The sequence below is a fragment of the Odocoileus virginianus genome, chromosome 5 (assembly GCF_023699985.2).
Source record: "Odocoileus virginianus isolate 20LAN1187 ecotype Illinois chromosome 5, Ovbor_1.2, whole genome shotgun sequence".
NCBI classification, from domain to species: Eukaryota; Metazoa; Chordata; class Mammalia; order Artiodactyla; family Cervidae; genus Odocoileus; species Odocoileus virginianus.
Window position 1 is genome coordinate 64,635,723 of NC_069678.1, and position 7,239 is coordinate 64,642,961.

Sequence of the window (7,239 nt, forward strand, 5' to 3'; positions counted from 1 at the left end):
TATGGTCCCTGTGGTTACAAAGAGTTGGACACAACTAAAATGGCTTTGCACACACAACACAGAATAACATAACAGAGAATAATTAAATGAGTTGATATAGATGTAAAAGTAGCTGTGCTTGGTGTATAGTAAAATTAACTATTATTACTACATCTGTACCTTTGCATTGCTTTACTAGTGTGTGCATCACTTTGTAATTATTTTCATACCTATGTCATTCTCTAGGTCATGAATTAGATTGCTGCTCACTTCATACTCATTAAGTCTAACACAGTGCCTGGTCAAGCCAGCACTCAATAAAACTGAACTTAACTTGGTATATTATATAACATTCAGTTACTAAAAATGAACATTATATCTTTTTCTCATTATACTCTCCTATTACTAAACCTCTTCATTAAGATTAGGCTTATAATGAATAACAAATCTTCAAAATGGAAGATTATTTTTACCTTGTGGAAAAGAAAAAGAGAAGACAAAGAACACAAATAAAAAGTATACATGGAGAGAAAATAGCTCTTGGGTTGCTAAATTCTGCTAAACATTTGGAAGGACAGGCTTTATGATTCTAATTAGAAATTGCGGTGTTTGTACAGGAATTGACTCCTTTCATCTGTGCAATTCCATGTTTTTGACATTCTGCCTAATATATTAGATCAGGAAACAATGTGCTGACAATATTATTAAGAGTCAATCTGTACCACAGTCATTCCTAGTGTACCCTAAAGAAATGATCAAATTATACACAGAGATTAATGTAAATGGATGGTCATACAAATACCATACTATGATTTCTAACAGTGAAACCATCCTAAAGGTCTTCCATAACTCAAGTAGGAGCAGTTAAACATTACATGGCACATAGTCACCAGCAGAAAATGATGGAGTTAGTTCAAACCATATTTTCAAAGGAGTTTTTGTTGGAGACACAAAGGAAAAGGCAGAAAAATTAAATTAGAAAGTGATACTTTTATCTGGTGTTACATGTGATTTTAATTTTCATCTGTAATACTGCTGTACTTTCCAAACTTAAACATTTTAATGAAAAAGTGTGAGATTTTTTGTTTGTTTGTTTGTTTTGCCATGCTATGCGACTTGTGGGATCTTGGTTGCCCCACCAGGGAACAAACCCAGGCCCAGAGTGATGTAAACACTAAGTCGTAACCACTGGACCACCAAGGAATTCCACAAGAAGTGTTTCTTTTAAAAATCATAAAATGACTTGAAAAAGAACCCATTATTAATTTACATTTGGCATTCGTCCCATTATTTTTACTGTTTCTCAAGAGTGTTGTCCGTGAACAGTTTACATGAGGATCCTGGTGAAGGCAGGTGCACACTTAGGAATCAGAATCTGACTTCTCACCTAATCCCACAGGTGAATCGTCATTGAATACATGTTGAAGTTCACAAAGCTTTAGATTTAGCAACTAGAAAAGAAGAGAAAAACCTGTATTTAATATTCAATTCAGTTCAGTCGCTCAGTCATGTCTGACTCTTTGCGACCCTGTGAATCACAGCATGCCAAGCCTCCCTGTCCATCACCAACTCCCAGAGTCTACCCAAACCCATGTCCATCGTGTTGGTGATTCCATCCAGCCATCTCACCCTCTGTCGTCCTCTTCTCCTCTTGCCCCCAATCCTTCCCAGCATTAGGGCCTTTTCCAATGAGTCAGCTCTTCGCATGAGGTGGCCAAAGTATTGGAGTTTCAACTTCAACATCAGTCCTTCCAATGAACACCCAGGACTGATCTCCTTTAGGATGGACTGTTTGGATCTCCTTGCAGTCCAAGGGACTCTCAAGAGTCTTCTCCAACACCACAGTTCAAAAGCATCAATTCTTCAGCTCTCAGCTTTCTTTGTAGTCCAACTCTCACATGCATACATGACTACTGGAAAAACCATAGCCATGACTAGACAGACTTTTGTTGGCAAAGTAATGTCACTGCTTTTAAATATGCTATCTAGGTTGGCCATAACTTTCCTTCCAAGGAGTAAGCATCTTTTAATTTCATGGCTGCAATCACCATCTGAAGTGATTTTGGAGCCCCCCAAAAATAAAGTCTGACACTGTTTCCACTGTTTCCCCATCTATTTCCCATGAGGTGATGGGACCAGATGCCATGATCTTAGTTTTCTGAATGTTGAGCTTTAAGTCAACTTTTTCACTCTCCTCTTTCACTTTCATCAAGAGGCTTTTTAGTTCCTCTTCACTTTTTGCCATAAAAGTGGTGTCATCTGCATATCAGAGGTTACTGATATTTCTCCCAGCAATCTTGATTCCAGCTTGTGCTTCTTCCAACCCAGTGATTCTCATTAAGTACTCTATGCATATAAGTTAAATAAACAGGGTGACAATATACAGTCTTGATGTACTCCTTTTCCTATTTGGAACCAGTCTGTTGTTCCATGTCCAGTTCTAACTGTTGCTTCCTGATCTGCATATAGGTTTCTCAAGAGGCAGGTCAGGTGGTCTGGTATTCCCATCTCTTTCAGAATTTTCCACAGTTTATTGTGATCCACACAATCAAAGACTTTGGCATAGTCAATAAAGCAGAAATAGATGCTTTTCTGGAACTCTCTTGCTTTTTCAATGATCCAGTGGATGTTGGCAATTTGATCTCTGGTTCAGGCGGAGGCCTTTTCTAAAACCAGCTTGAACATCTGGAATTTCACAGTTCACGTATTGCTGAAGCCTGGCTTGGAGAATTTTGAGCATTATTTTACTAGCATGTGAGATGAGTGCAATTGTGCAGTGGTTTGAGCATTCTTTGGGATTGGAATGAAAACTGACCTTTTCCAGTCCTATGGCCACTGCTGAGTTTTCCAAATTTGCTGGCATATTGAGTGCAGCAATTTCACAGTGTCATCATTAAGGATTTGAAATAGCTCAACTGGAATTCTATCACCTCCACTAGCTTTGTTCGTAGTGATGCCCACTATGGCCCACTTGACTTCACATTCCAGGATGTCTGGCTCTAGGCAATTGATCACACCATCGTGATTATCTGGGTCATGAAGATCTTTTTGTACAGTTCTTCTGTGTATTCTTACCACCTCTTCTTAATATCTTCTGCTTCTGTCAGGTCCGTAGCATTTCTATCCTTTATCGAACCCATTTTTGCATGAAATGTTCCCTTGGTTTCTCTAATTTTCTTAAAGAGATCTCTAGTCTTTCCCATTGTATTGTTTTCCTCTATTTCTTTGCATCGATCATTGATGAAGGCTTTTTTTAAATCTCTCCTTGCTATTATTTGGAACTCTGCATTCAAATGGGAATATCTTTCCTTTTCTCCTTTGCTTTTCACAGCTATTTGTAAGGCCCCCTCAGACAGCCATTTTGCTTCTTTGCATTTCTTTTCCATGGGGATGGTCTTGATTCCTGTCTCCTGTACAATGTCATGAACCTCCATCCATAGTTCAGCAGGCACTCTGTCTATCAGATCTAGTCCCTTAAATCTATTTCTCACTTCCACTGTATAATCATAAGGGATTTGATTTAGGTCATACCTGAATGGTTTAGTGGTTTTCCCTTCTTTCTTCAATTTAGGTCTGAATTTGGCAATAAGAAATTCATGATCTGAGCCACAGTCAGCTCCCAGTCTTGTTTTTGCTGACTGTATAGAGCTTCTCCATTTTTGGTTGCAAAGAATATAATCAATCTGATTTCGCTGTTGACCTTCTAGTGATGTCCATGTGTAGAGTCTTCTCTTGTATTGTTGGAACAGGGTGTTTGCTATGATCAGTGTGTTCTCTTGGCAAAACTCTGTTAGCCTTTGCCCTGCTTCATTCTGTACTCCAAGGTCAAATTTGCCTGTTCCTCCAGGTGTTTCCTGACTACCTACTTTTGCATTCCAGTCCCCTATAATGAAAAGGACATCTTTTTTGGGTGTTAGTTCTAAAGGTCTTGTAGGTCTTCATAGAACCGTTCAACTTCAGCTTCTTCAGCGTTACTGGTTGGGGCATAGGCTTGTTTTACCGTGATATTGAATGGCTTGCCTTGAAAACAAACAGAGATGAATCTGTCGTTTTTGAGATTGCATCCGAGTACTGCATTTTGGACTCTTTCAATATTAAAGAACCATAAATGGAGCATAAACTATAAAACTGTGAGTCACTATACTGTACACCTGTAACTTACATAATATTGTACATCAAATATATTTCAATAAACAGTGTTTTTAATAGAAAGGATGGGGAATACATGTAAATCCATGGCTAATTCATTTCAATGTATGACAAAAACCACTGCAATGTTGTAAAGTATTTAGCCTCCAACTAATAAAAATAAAGGGAAAAAAAAATAAAGTTTCAAGTAAGCTGCTCACACTCATGGCCAGAAGATGATGCAGATTTTCCATTACCTGATTCATGTCATCAGAATGAAATCTCCTTCCAAAGAAATTGCTTGATCTAACTACATAAACACAGGAGAGCAGCCTCACCCTGAAATGTGAAACTAGAATATTTAATACAATATGGAATTAGGTGTCCTTTCTTCAGAGAAACCACTTTCCTCTAGAGAAAGATTACTAGGTTAGAATATGTCCACTATGCTAAAACAGTGCTATACCCCAAAGGAAAGCTCTGGGTTAGCTGCAAATTTAGGTGGGTTAGGATAGGGTGGGTCTCTGTGGAATTTTGGAGCAACAGGAGTTAAAAGCAAGGGACAGGGTCTCTAGATAGACTAGACTATCTACCCAGTCCCCAGAAGATAGAGATGGATGCAACAGACTCTCTAACCTGTTCTCTTCATTTGCCTTCACTTTGACTTCTGGCATCAGTGGTGTGAACCACCACCTTGGCACCTCCACTGAACAGGAGTTAGGCAGTGATGGGAGCACAGTTCCAACAACAGGTGCAAAATGTTTTTCCTTGAGGACTCAGCCCCCTATGACCACTTCCAAGAAACTTGCCCAGACACTCTCTGCAAGTATGGCTGGCAGCCTTCTCTGCCATTCACAGAACCCATGCTTGCCTTTATTTTTTCAATTAAGGTGTTACATTAATTTAATCTGTTTACGAGATCTGTCTTTCCCAGGGGATGCTAAACTATGAGATACTAGCCAAGGGTGTCAGCTATTTCTCTCCAATTTATCGGTCGTAGATTGGGGTGTGGGAAATATCATTCACATTGCAGTGAAAATAATATTTACCCGGTAATAATATTAACTGAAAAAGAAAGAAAATATGTGAGACTTATTTGAGAAAAAAAGTGGCCAAGTTTAAACAAATGATATTAACGAGACTAATAGATGATTATAGGAGGCTTACATAGCACTATTCTAGCACTTTTTCATATTTCACTTCTTTTAATCAACAATCGATGAGGTAGGTACCACCATGTTTCTCATTGTATAGGAAACAGAAGTACGAAGAGCTTAAATAACTTGTTTGATGAGATTTCATCTTCACTGTTGAAAAGCTTGAATAATATCTAACTATTCCTCAATCGTTTTTTTAATATTTAACTCAAGTCTCATGAAAATCCCTAAAGAAGGAGAGTTCACTGTTATAAGAGGTTCATATTTTATTCAAGTACAAGTCCTAGAAAAAAATCTGAAAGAACATGCATCAAATGTTGAGGGTGCCTTTGATTCTTTATACTTTCACATATTAACAAAAGTTGCAATATGCATGTATTACTGATTTCTAAGCATCATGAAGGGCACTTTACCTGAATTATGTCAAGTTCTCCCAACACCATGAGGTAGGTACTATTTTGGTTACTTCATACATTTTAGAAATGGAAGCACAGAGAGGTTTGCTAACTTACTTCGGGTCGCAGAGCTGGTACAGTGGTGGTCTCAGCCCAACAGCTTGAATCAGGATGGATGAGTGCCTTGATAGCAGAAGTCCAGGGTGCTGGGACTCAGAAGAATTGGAACATATGAAACCTGAATCCTGGAAACTGAGCCTCTTAAACTCTTTGGGGGCCACAGCACAGGGGTGGGGGCCATAGCATAGGGTGGGGAGGCCTTGGCTTCACAGTCTTTCCCTTAGTTTTCCTCTCTCATTCTCTCGCACAGACTCAGAACTGAGAATGTAGAAAGCCAAGGAGAAAGTGGGAGAAAATTCGCTATGGCTGTTGCTAGAAAGAGCAATTCATAAATGCTCTGTTCCTTTTTTAACCTTCCAGTTTGGCACCATACTTTATCTTGTGTAGGCTTTTTGTTCTTGAATGCTGGATAAACTTCATAGGCTTAACCTACAGGCCTCAAAAATAATGGGCAGTTGCAGTGTCTGTCTACCTGTCTATTATATAATTATAATAATTTGCTTGTGCATTTAAAAAAATTGACATGATGAGAAACCCACCACTCATATAATTCATATATATATATAAATACACACACACACACATATATATAAAACTCATTCCATTCATATAATCACAGAAGAAATACTTAGAAGAAGCCAACTCAGCCTTAAGAGCAAATTCTTATCAATGGCATGAACTAAATGTTCTTTCTTATAGTCAAGGAACTTTAACAATGAAAACTGAATGCAGACATATGAACATTAAATATTTATAAATTTTTGGCATTATACTTTTGACCACAATTAATTTGACTCTCTTTTTGAGATGCACTGGGATGTAAAACAAAATGCAAATTGAACTTTACATTCAGTTCAATTCAGTTTAGATTCAGTTCAGTTCAGTCTCTCAGTCATGTCCGACTCTTTGCGACCCCATGGAGTGCAGCACACCAGGCCTCCCTGTTCATCACCAACTCCCAGAATTTACTCAAACTCATGTCCAAGTCAGTGATGCCATCCAACCATCTCATCCTCTGTCATCCCCTTCTCCTCCTGCCTTCCATCTTTCACAGCATCAGTGTCTTTTCCAATGAGTCAGTTCTTCCCATCAGGTGGCCAAAGTACTGGAATTTCAGCTTCAACATCAATCCTTCCAATGAATATTCAAGACTGAGTTCCATTAGGATTGACTAGTTGGATCTCTTTGCAGTCCAAGGGATTCTCAAGAGTCTTCAACGTCACAGTTCAGAAGCTTCAATTCTTTGGTGCTCAGCTTTCTTTATAGTCCAACTCTCACATCCATGCATGACTACTGGAAAAACCAAAACTTTGACTAGATGGACCTTTGTTGACAAAGTAATGTCTCAATATGCTGTCTAGGTTGCTCATAACTTTTCTTCCAAGGAGTAAGTGTCTTAATTTCATGGCTCTAGTCACCATCTGCAGTGATTTTGGAGTCCCCCCAAAATAAAGTCTGTC